Genomic DNA, 9,515 nt, shown 5'->3' on the forward strand with positions numbered 1-9,515 from the left:
AGAAATAATGGCAAAAATTTATAAAAACAGTTCACCAGTTTAGAATATTTCTCAGTTACTGTGAGTTGCAAAAAAGTGTATACAGAAGCATTTGTGTTCACAGAAAATATAGAGGACTAGATGTATACAGAAGATATATTAAAATACAATACGCATACAACTATCAACGTTTACATATGTAAAATTAATAAATTTGTTGTGGTATTGAGTATTTTTAACATTATGACGAAGCCTTAACAAAATATATTTTTTTAAGGAGTTCTAGGGTGTTAAACTATATTGTATTTATCTTTTGTGGAAGATTCTGTCCACGATTTATGATTGCTAACAATTTAATACAAAGATTTAAGTCTCTGTACGTGAAGACTAAAAACACGAAACAAACTTTAAAGGGATAGAAAAGATTTGATCAGGAGCTGGCGTTTGATACCTTTTGGGAATAAATATAGCCTCTACTTCAAAGGCATACATGGTGAGGTAGCCTCTGGAAGTCCATCTTCAGGTTAACAAAAATGTCAATAGGTCATCTAACCAATTTGGTTAGATGACCTATTGACGTTTTCTGAAGATGGACTTATTTTCAAGTCCGAAACTATAGTAGTGTAATTAATACTGAAGAAGGATCACTTGACTAAGCCAGGTAACTTAAACCATTTAGCTTAAAGTTATACAAGTTGGTTTCACACCAACATTTCATGCACATATGAAATCTATATAATTAATACGCGAACACGAAGTTTGTCGGTTGAATCCTCCACCATTTCTAAACCGATTTTATCCACTGACGTCTCATTGGAAAGAGCGTGTTGCGTAGATTTGCAAACTGGCCTAAAATTTTTGAAACAGTCCCTTGGCCTCTGCCACAGTGGCTTTTTATTAAGTTCCCATGTTATCCTTACGAAGAACATAATATTGTTTACATCAGCTGTTTAATTTCATTGTGTTCTTTGTTTTTCAATTCAACGAAACGCATTGGTTACATTAACTGATTTTGTGGAAATTAAATATCTATCTATATATTAATTACGAAAGCCGATTCTTTGCGTCAAAATTGTGGGCGACTGGGTAGTCGTAGAACGACGGGAGAGGGTTCAAATTAAAGGTCTCGATCCCGGAAAAATAGTGAAATTCCCCAAATTTTAACACAAAATTAGACATAACCTTTGACTTAGTCAATGATATAACGTAAAATGTTCTCCATAAGAATAGCATTAGAAGCCATTTGTCTGTTGATTTTTGTTTACCTCAATACAGCTGATCGTGATTTATCATTAAGCCAGTAAGCAATATTACATTTGGATTTAACTAGTTTGCCAGTAAATTCTGCAATGTACTGTATACTATATAAAACCAGGGATGACGTTACATACAATTGAGACTTTTGTCGTTATGTCTTAGAATGTTGAAATTAATTTTACTGTGCAATTTGCAAATTTGTGTATTTGTATGTAAATTAGCCAAGCGCATGAAATTTAGTAGAATCGTGGGAGATGGTTAAAATCAAAGTAAATGGAAGTAGAATGGCTGAAATATTTAAGCTTTGGTTTTTTTTAAACATATGTTCACGAAGTTTACAAAATTATTTTACTTTAATTACATTTCTTCACATTAGTAGGTTATTGTTGTGCTGAAGGAATGTTTAACATGAAATAGCCCCATTGACTAAATAATCAACGATGCAAGATTAGTTAGAAAACTTCTGTTTTGTTTTTATTTCAAAACATATATTGAAAATTTATTCAAAACTTTTGTTTTAAATTTCATAACATTTAATTTGACACGTAATTGTAGTGTTTAATCTATACTTTGTATCGAGTGTAATAACCTTAACAGTTACTCTAGAGAATAACCTGGGAATAAAATTTGAAATAGGTTTGTACAGGCAATACATATATTCCTTTCATTAATTACTATAACAAATTCCAATGGGCGGAAAAATAAAATTGTTTGGAGTAGATTTTAACCAGGTATCTACTGTCTGTTGCTCCAAGGAAAAAAGGTTAAAATAATATAGCCCAACATGCATTGTATATATATATATACAATCTATATAGATAGTGAAGAGAGAATCTATAACAGTAAACCCTGGAGGTAGTTTTCGATTCTTCATGTTTCACTAACCAAAAATATGTACCTATATTAATTGCTGATGAATTTGTTTTCTTGATTGGTTTCATTAACATGATAATGGAACCCTAACCAATGGCAAAAGAGTTAGTAATCAGTCGATGATTAGCTTTTTTAACTGTAGGCTAAATAAATAATATAAACGGTAAAATGTTTTCAAACAAAATTTACATCCATTGAATGAAAAATAATATACTATTAACATGACTATAGCTGATATGGCTTAGCTGTCGGCTATCTGTACATTGCGTCATAACAGCAGACAGCGCTATGTTATTAACTTAAAAATTATAACGGATTAGCAAATAAATACTTTACTATGGTCTTAACAAACTATGAACCCACTGAACGTTTAAATTGGCCAATTTTAAAGAGAGTATAAAGTCAACCACAGCTTTAGGAGGAATCCCACCACATAAGCTGACACAGAGAGTAGTTTATATTTTATGTTGATCAGAAAGAAACTAGGGCAGCCTTTACACTAATTCAGTTGTGTCTTTACAAAAGGAGTAGAGCTATAATATTAGAAATAATAACTGGGCCAGGGTACTAATATGAGTACCTGTAGTATTGTAGCACTGTATCGATTCTGACACATAGATAATTTTATTCTTAGTTTGTTTAAATATTACAATAGTTTGTTTTACATTTGAGCTTTTTAGGGACTTATGTCCCTACAAGCCACTAGTTGATCAATATAAAGCCCAAAGTACACATGAACTTTTGTGAAAACTACAAGTCATAACCCCATAAACCATATACTTAAAATGTTCGTCATGACGAGAAAACTAGCGCAAAACTATCCATTATTTCATAAACTGCCCTTAAAGGTCGTAATTGCTTTCCAAGGAAACATAGGAAAGTCATAGAACGCCACCAAGTAGCAGAAATCGAGATTTTTTAAAAATATTATCGTTATCATCCTATATAAAAGAAGAACACCTACAATATGAAGATTCCCACAAACAATGAACAAGGATGTTATCGAAAGTGCTACTATTTTGTAGGAAAAACGGACTTAACTTTAGGATGATTTGCAAAGGAAACCCCTCTAATGCCGAATTAAACCGGTACGGCAAGGACATTATATATGTTTTCATAAAAGTCAAGTGATATTAAAATAACATGAGTACATCCAAGAAACCTTAACAAAACTTGCATTGAAAGATTCGCATTATTCACATTCAAGGGAAACAAAACCCATCTGAACAACATTAGGGCCTTACAATTCTGCATATTTTCAGGTAAATATAACTTACGTTATAACAGTAACTAGCCAAATTAATGCCAATATATCTATCAAATATTACAATATGTATAATTTTACACTAATTTTTAATGAAACAGTATGTATTTCTTGTAATTTCAAGCAATACATAATGGTAATTTGTAGGAAATTTTATTCTCTTTCAGAATATCACGCTCCACTTTGGTCGATTTCCTCGCCATTTCAAAGTTATTTGCAAAAACGTTAAGCAACCTCCAAATGTATAGTAGTGAGAAAATACTGAATTTAAGATGTTGTTTAAAAGCTTTGTACAATTAAATCTACAGTTCTACTGAACCGATTTTATTAATTAATAGGTCATTGGATAGCATAATTTGTGAATACTGTATTTGCAAATAATTATGAAAGTACTGTTGAGGTTGCAAGCAAGATCGTTTGGATATAAATCGATGATAAAGAACTCAATTTTTTGAACAATTTGTGTTGGTCGTGATTTAGCTGTGTGCTTTAATGAAATGGGAGTGGTATTTCAATGAAGGTTCTTAGGTCAAAACAAATAGAATAACGTAGTTAGAATTAAGTAAATATATTTAAAACTAAATTCCATATCCAAGATATAATACAAGTTTATACTTTATGACTGAGCGATACAGTATCTTGAACTTAACTGATGAAAACTATCAATATCTCAAGTTAAAGCTTTTGAAGTATTTTAAGACCAAGACATATAAAATAACTTAAATAAATATAGAGTTACGTATCATTGATTGCAGATAGGTAATTATCGTTGATTCGTGATTCAGCAGTGTGCTTTAGGTAGTCCGATCTCAATAAACAATAGCTCAAATAAATCTGCGGTACGTCCTTAGTTGGCCAAAATTATGAAAATCGGTCGGGTAGAAGAGCTAACCCGACTCGGAAAAGAAAACCCAACTATTTTTATAGATGGTAATAATTGGTTTACCAGTATGTATAATCTAATCATACGAAACATCTTACTAATATTATAAATGTGAAAGTTTGTGTGTTTGTTTGTTTGTTTGAAGTTCGATCACGCTTAAACCACTGGACGGATTGGGCTGAAATTTGGCATGATGATAGCTTACATTCCCGATTAACATATAGGCATATTCTTATCCCAAAATTCTTTCGGGCTCCGCCCCAGTGGCTCTGTGATTTGCCATGTTTACCTTATGAGTATCTACGTATAATATTAAAACGAAACAGTGTTTTTTTATTTCACGATTCTGAATCAACCACTCGACGGATTTTCATGATTTTTGTGTTGAAAGAAAGATAATTTCGAGAACTAGGGAATGTCGAAGCCATAATTTTAGTTTAGGGTCTCAGTTTATTAGAAATTAATTTTTAATTTTTAAAAAGTCTAGCAGCCGACGCTAAGATTCTAAACTAGCTTTTGGCATAAAATAATTTGCTTAACATAACAGCTGTAAACATTCAGCTTTTGTGTCACAAATTCAGCATTTGGATAAAAATGTAAAGACATACTTAGGGTTGACTTATTTATACTATGTGTAATGCTAATCATTGATACGTTCAATTCTTCTGTAAGAGGATGACAGATAAATTAAATATACATAGTAAAATACTAGGATGTTCAAATTATTTTTTAAAGCAATCTTTGTAATCTTCGATTTGTTTTAGAGCAATATAGTTTGTTTTAACTAACGGCTGGTTATATATAAACTATGGAACTATGAGGTTATTTTATTTACTCTTATTTTGTCATTGATTATAGGAAAGAAGTAAGATTAGTAGAGATAATTAGACCACAGTTTAAACCACAGTTTTAACCTAAATTAATTAAACCACAGTACAAATCGAGACTCCGTACACGAGTCTTAATAAAAAAGGATAAATGCAAATTATTTTACTGCAACACTTTTCAAGGAAAGATTAGAAAAATAACAATGTTTACATGTTTTAATTCTTCGTGGTAGCTTTTTGTTTACAATTAATGTTTGTCTGCTCTAACTTTGCTTGGATTATGCCCGGAAATATTGATGTCATAAAAAGATGAATCAGGAATCACGATTTTAAATTACCACCACAACCTCAGCCGGGTTTTATACAAAGATAAACAGATGGATGACATAGATTGTCAACATTGACCTAGGATACTGCAATTAGACAAACCATCCTTTTATGAAATCGTGTTCAGTTGTGGTTACGTACAAACGTGAAAATATCACTTTTATTTCAATTATGAATATATTGTAGTTTAAATTAACTAATATGGGAAATTACAATGTATATTCATTCAATGAGGGTGGGTAATTATCAAGGATAGAACTGATAACAGTACAATTACAGTACGGATAACAAACATTGACAATTACGTCATTAGCTTTACTAGCGTGTTTACTTTTTATATTCCTGCTACATGTGACCAGTTCTTTTTTTCAAATGAATGTTATTTGAACCAAACAACTGTTTCAAAACAAACTTTTATTGTTTTTACTTTTCTTTGTTTACGCTTATTTATTTAGCAATTAATGCAGTGAAACTGATATAAAGGATAGGTGTGACGATTAGTTTTGATGTTAGGACACCAAAGTTAAATTATGTGTACTGTGAATTGTATTGGATATTATCGTTTTATTTTAGGTCGTTTCTATTCAGACCTACTGGACATTGTGTATAGTAGTTGTATTGTGGTGATAATAATTATGGAAGAGGCAGGTATGCTATGGAAGGTGGTATCGTTGACTAGGTCTATACACTTCTCAATTGACTATTACTCTCTCTACTGTAGGCTACTTATAATCAGTGTGCGTCTGTGCGAATCAGCTGCAAATCTCACTTCAACGCTTTTCACATCGTAAAAATTACAGAATTGCTGTTTTATTGTAAAATTATCGAATTTAAAATGCATATCGTATAGGCCTATGATGGAATAAAAACATATTTGGTCACACAACATTTGTTTACAATATGATTTTTCACATTAAAACTGCAAGAAACCATGTCTTTATATGTGTAAACTAGCTGATCTGAATTGTACACGGTTTTAGCTGACTACTGAATTCCCGTACGTAGGACGGACTAACACCTCGTTCATATTTAAAGGGAATTAAAGAATTTAGTCAGCTGTTTCAATTAAAAAAGTTGGTTCTATGATACGGAAAAGCATTAAAAAGTTATAAGATTTACCAACAGGGTGCAGCACTATATATTTCTTTGCATTTATGAAAACAGCTAATTTTAACTAAGCAGCAAAAAAACTGTGATTCGCAATGATAACTGTCAAAGTAGGATCGTTTACAGTTATGTTTATGTTTTTCATTTCATGAATAATTTGTGATATTTTGCGAATTGTTGATAATTTATTTTTCTCTATTGTTTAGGTGAAGTGGTAGAACATTATGGCTATGGTAGATGTGTAATACTATAGAATACTGTATATTTAAAAAAGCAAATTTTATCAAACTGTGTCCTCCCTTATTGCAAACGCAAAGCTTGAGTATAACTGCAATAAGCATTTTATACTTATATTCCAACCCCGTACGAAGGACGGGTACTCTGCTAGTGTGTTAATAATTCAACAGCTTATTGTTATCTAATTAATTTTTCTTTATAAATGTTGTTGTTAACAATTAGCATTTGTAATTAAAGTGTGTTCATTAGGTTTAGTATGTGATTCTAATGTTATGTGCTTAAACTGTACCATTAATATTAGTGAGTAAAGTGGTGTATGGATTTCATAACCATTATTTTACTAGAGACCGTTGTGTTTAACCACAACGGGTACTGTTGCTAGTTAGTATATAAATGAGTTCTTTACTCTTTATTTGTAATATAAATTACATAATTATATTATGTAATGACATTTTTAAGAGGGTTGACCCAATTCCAACTGTAAATTGTATGTGTTGTTTAAATAACTGGTGTTCTGTCATTAACTTGTACAAAACTACAGGGTCTATATTTAAACAACTTAATAATCACTTCTACATCACAAACACAACACACAACATTGGATTGAGAACAGACTGTTGCTAGTAGATCTATAAAGCAATTCCTTTGCTTCCTTCATTAGATATAAAATATGGACTAACAAGATTGGGCAACATTCGTTTTGCCCGAATTCGAATTGCGAAGCATTCGTTTTGGCTTGAAACTGTCAGATATTGTATTTGCGAAGGTTATTATGTATTCCTATACAGTAATAGTTTTTCCAGTATATCTGGAAAAGTGCACACTAAATATGGAAACCAACTCCTGTTCTGAATTTAAGAAATTTCTACTTACTCACAAGATTCCCGTACGTAGAACGGGCACCAGCTAGTAGTTAAATATACTTACTTTAATAAAACCACTCGGTCATTATAGAATATCTACTGTGAAATAGGGATGTGATTCCTAATTCCAAATCAACTAATTATTATTTATTATCTAATTATCGTCTTCAAATTAAGTGATGGTTGCTTTTAAAATAATAAATTTAACATAAGCAAATCCATATCTATCTGCAGCAAACCTTCAGACTAAGCGAATTTCCATTTACCTGGCTTAATTAATACAAAGATTAAATATTCCCTTAAAATGGTCATTTTTCCTATTAAAATAACATTAACTTAATTTTAATATGAGTACTTAGGTTTGCTGCTACAGGGAAGATAGGTGTGTTTTTGTTGAAATGTTGATAGCTAAGTATGATTGTTATTGGTCTGCCAATCCTGTAATACTTTACAATTGCTCGAATTCGAGCAACATGTACACTAGTCTATATATCTATATCTATCTATATATTAATAGGCAAGCATGTTTCTTTAAAACCTTTTTTCTCAGCTCGTGTGTATCGTAGGGAAAATCTACGCATACCGTTAGAAAGCTATTTTCCTGTAGGTGTGCAGAATCCCTTTATAAATTAAAATAGGCTCAAAAATAAGCACAAAAAATGAATTTGAAATTTTAAAAAATTAACATGGGTCATATGGGTTGCTATGGTGATGACAAAATAACAACAAAATATAAACATAAAATCAAAACAAATGGAAGACATTTCAATCACATGTTTTATTTACAGTGTGGGGTGAAAATAGAGAAGTTTGCACAAAACATACTTTTGGTCGATTTTTCGACCACGGGGCGTACTCTCGTACTTATTTAATACGCAAGCAAGATTTTTGTGACAATTACTCCTCCGAAACTACTGAACCGATTGACATGTTTTTGGTGTCATTGGAAAGAGCGTAACGTGAAGTTGTGCAGGAAACTTTCTTTTTTAGGAAATAATTGAGTGAGGCCTGGGGGCCGCCTTTTAAAGTTTCATATTTCTCCATAAGATTAACATGGGAAACAAATATTGTTATGAAACTTCAGCTGTTGTCAGAAATGCTGTTCTGCTATTTAATTTAATTTGTTTACAAGGAAAGTTGTTTCTCGGTGCCATGTGATCAATGAATTATAGTTTTGCATATATTTTAAATGATATACACTATATAAAATGATAGTACTGTAATACAGTACATTAAGAGATCTTAATTTAAATAATCACTAAGCAGAATTGAACCTTTGCCTGTATGTTTCCTGGTAAGTGTGTTGTAACTGTTTCTCCATAGTATATTATAGTATCAAAGTAAAACCGAATTATTCTTTTCTGTATTTTCACCCCGTAGCGAAGCACGGGCAGGGCAACTAGTACCATAGATAAAACATACTCCCCCAAGTAGATTTCTCATCCTTATGGAAAAGCTGAAGACAATTTTATTGTTAGTTCTGTACGGTTATATGTAGAGGTCGTGTTTTGTTTACATTTTGTTTCCCGTTATTACAGTCATTTAAAACATCGTTTAACCAAATAATACGATATAATCATAAACAGTAACTTGTCTCCTAGTTATATAACCAAACAGTAAAGCATTAACCCTAAAATAATAGAAACAAAACTTCGTCGACACTAGCGCCTAGTGTGGCGTACATGAACTAGACATGAGAAACGAGCTTCAAAATTTACAATGGGATGAGAAGTCTACTTGTGGTGGTTAGTCTATGCTAGTACTTATTTAATACGCAAGCAGGACTTTTGTGACGATTACTCCTCCGAAACTACTGAACCGATTGACATGTTTTTGGTCTCATTGGAAAGAGCGTAACGTGAAGTTGTGCAGGAGACTTTCATTTTAGGGAATTAATT

Source organism: Macrosteles quadrilineatus, unplaced genomic scaffold, assembly GCF_028750875.1.
Source record: "Macrosteles quadrilineatus isolate MER2022 unplaced genomic scaffold, UCM_ALF_1.0 Scaffold_4__1_contigs__length_99947679, whole genome shotgun sequence".
NCBI lineage: Eukaryota > Metazoa > Arthropoda > Insecta > Hemiptera > Cicadellidae > Macrosteles > Macrosteles quadrilineatus.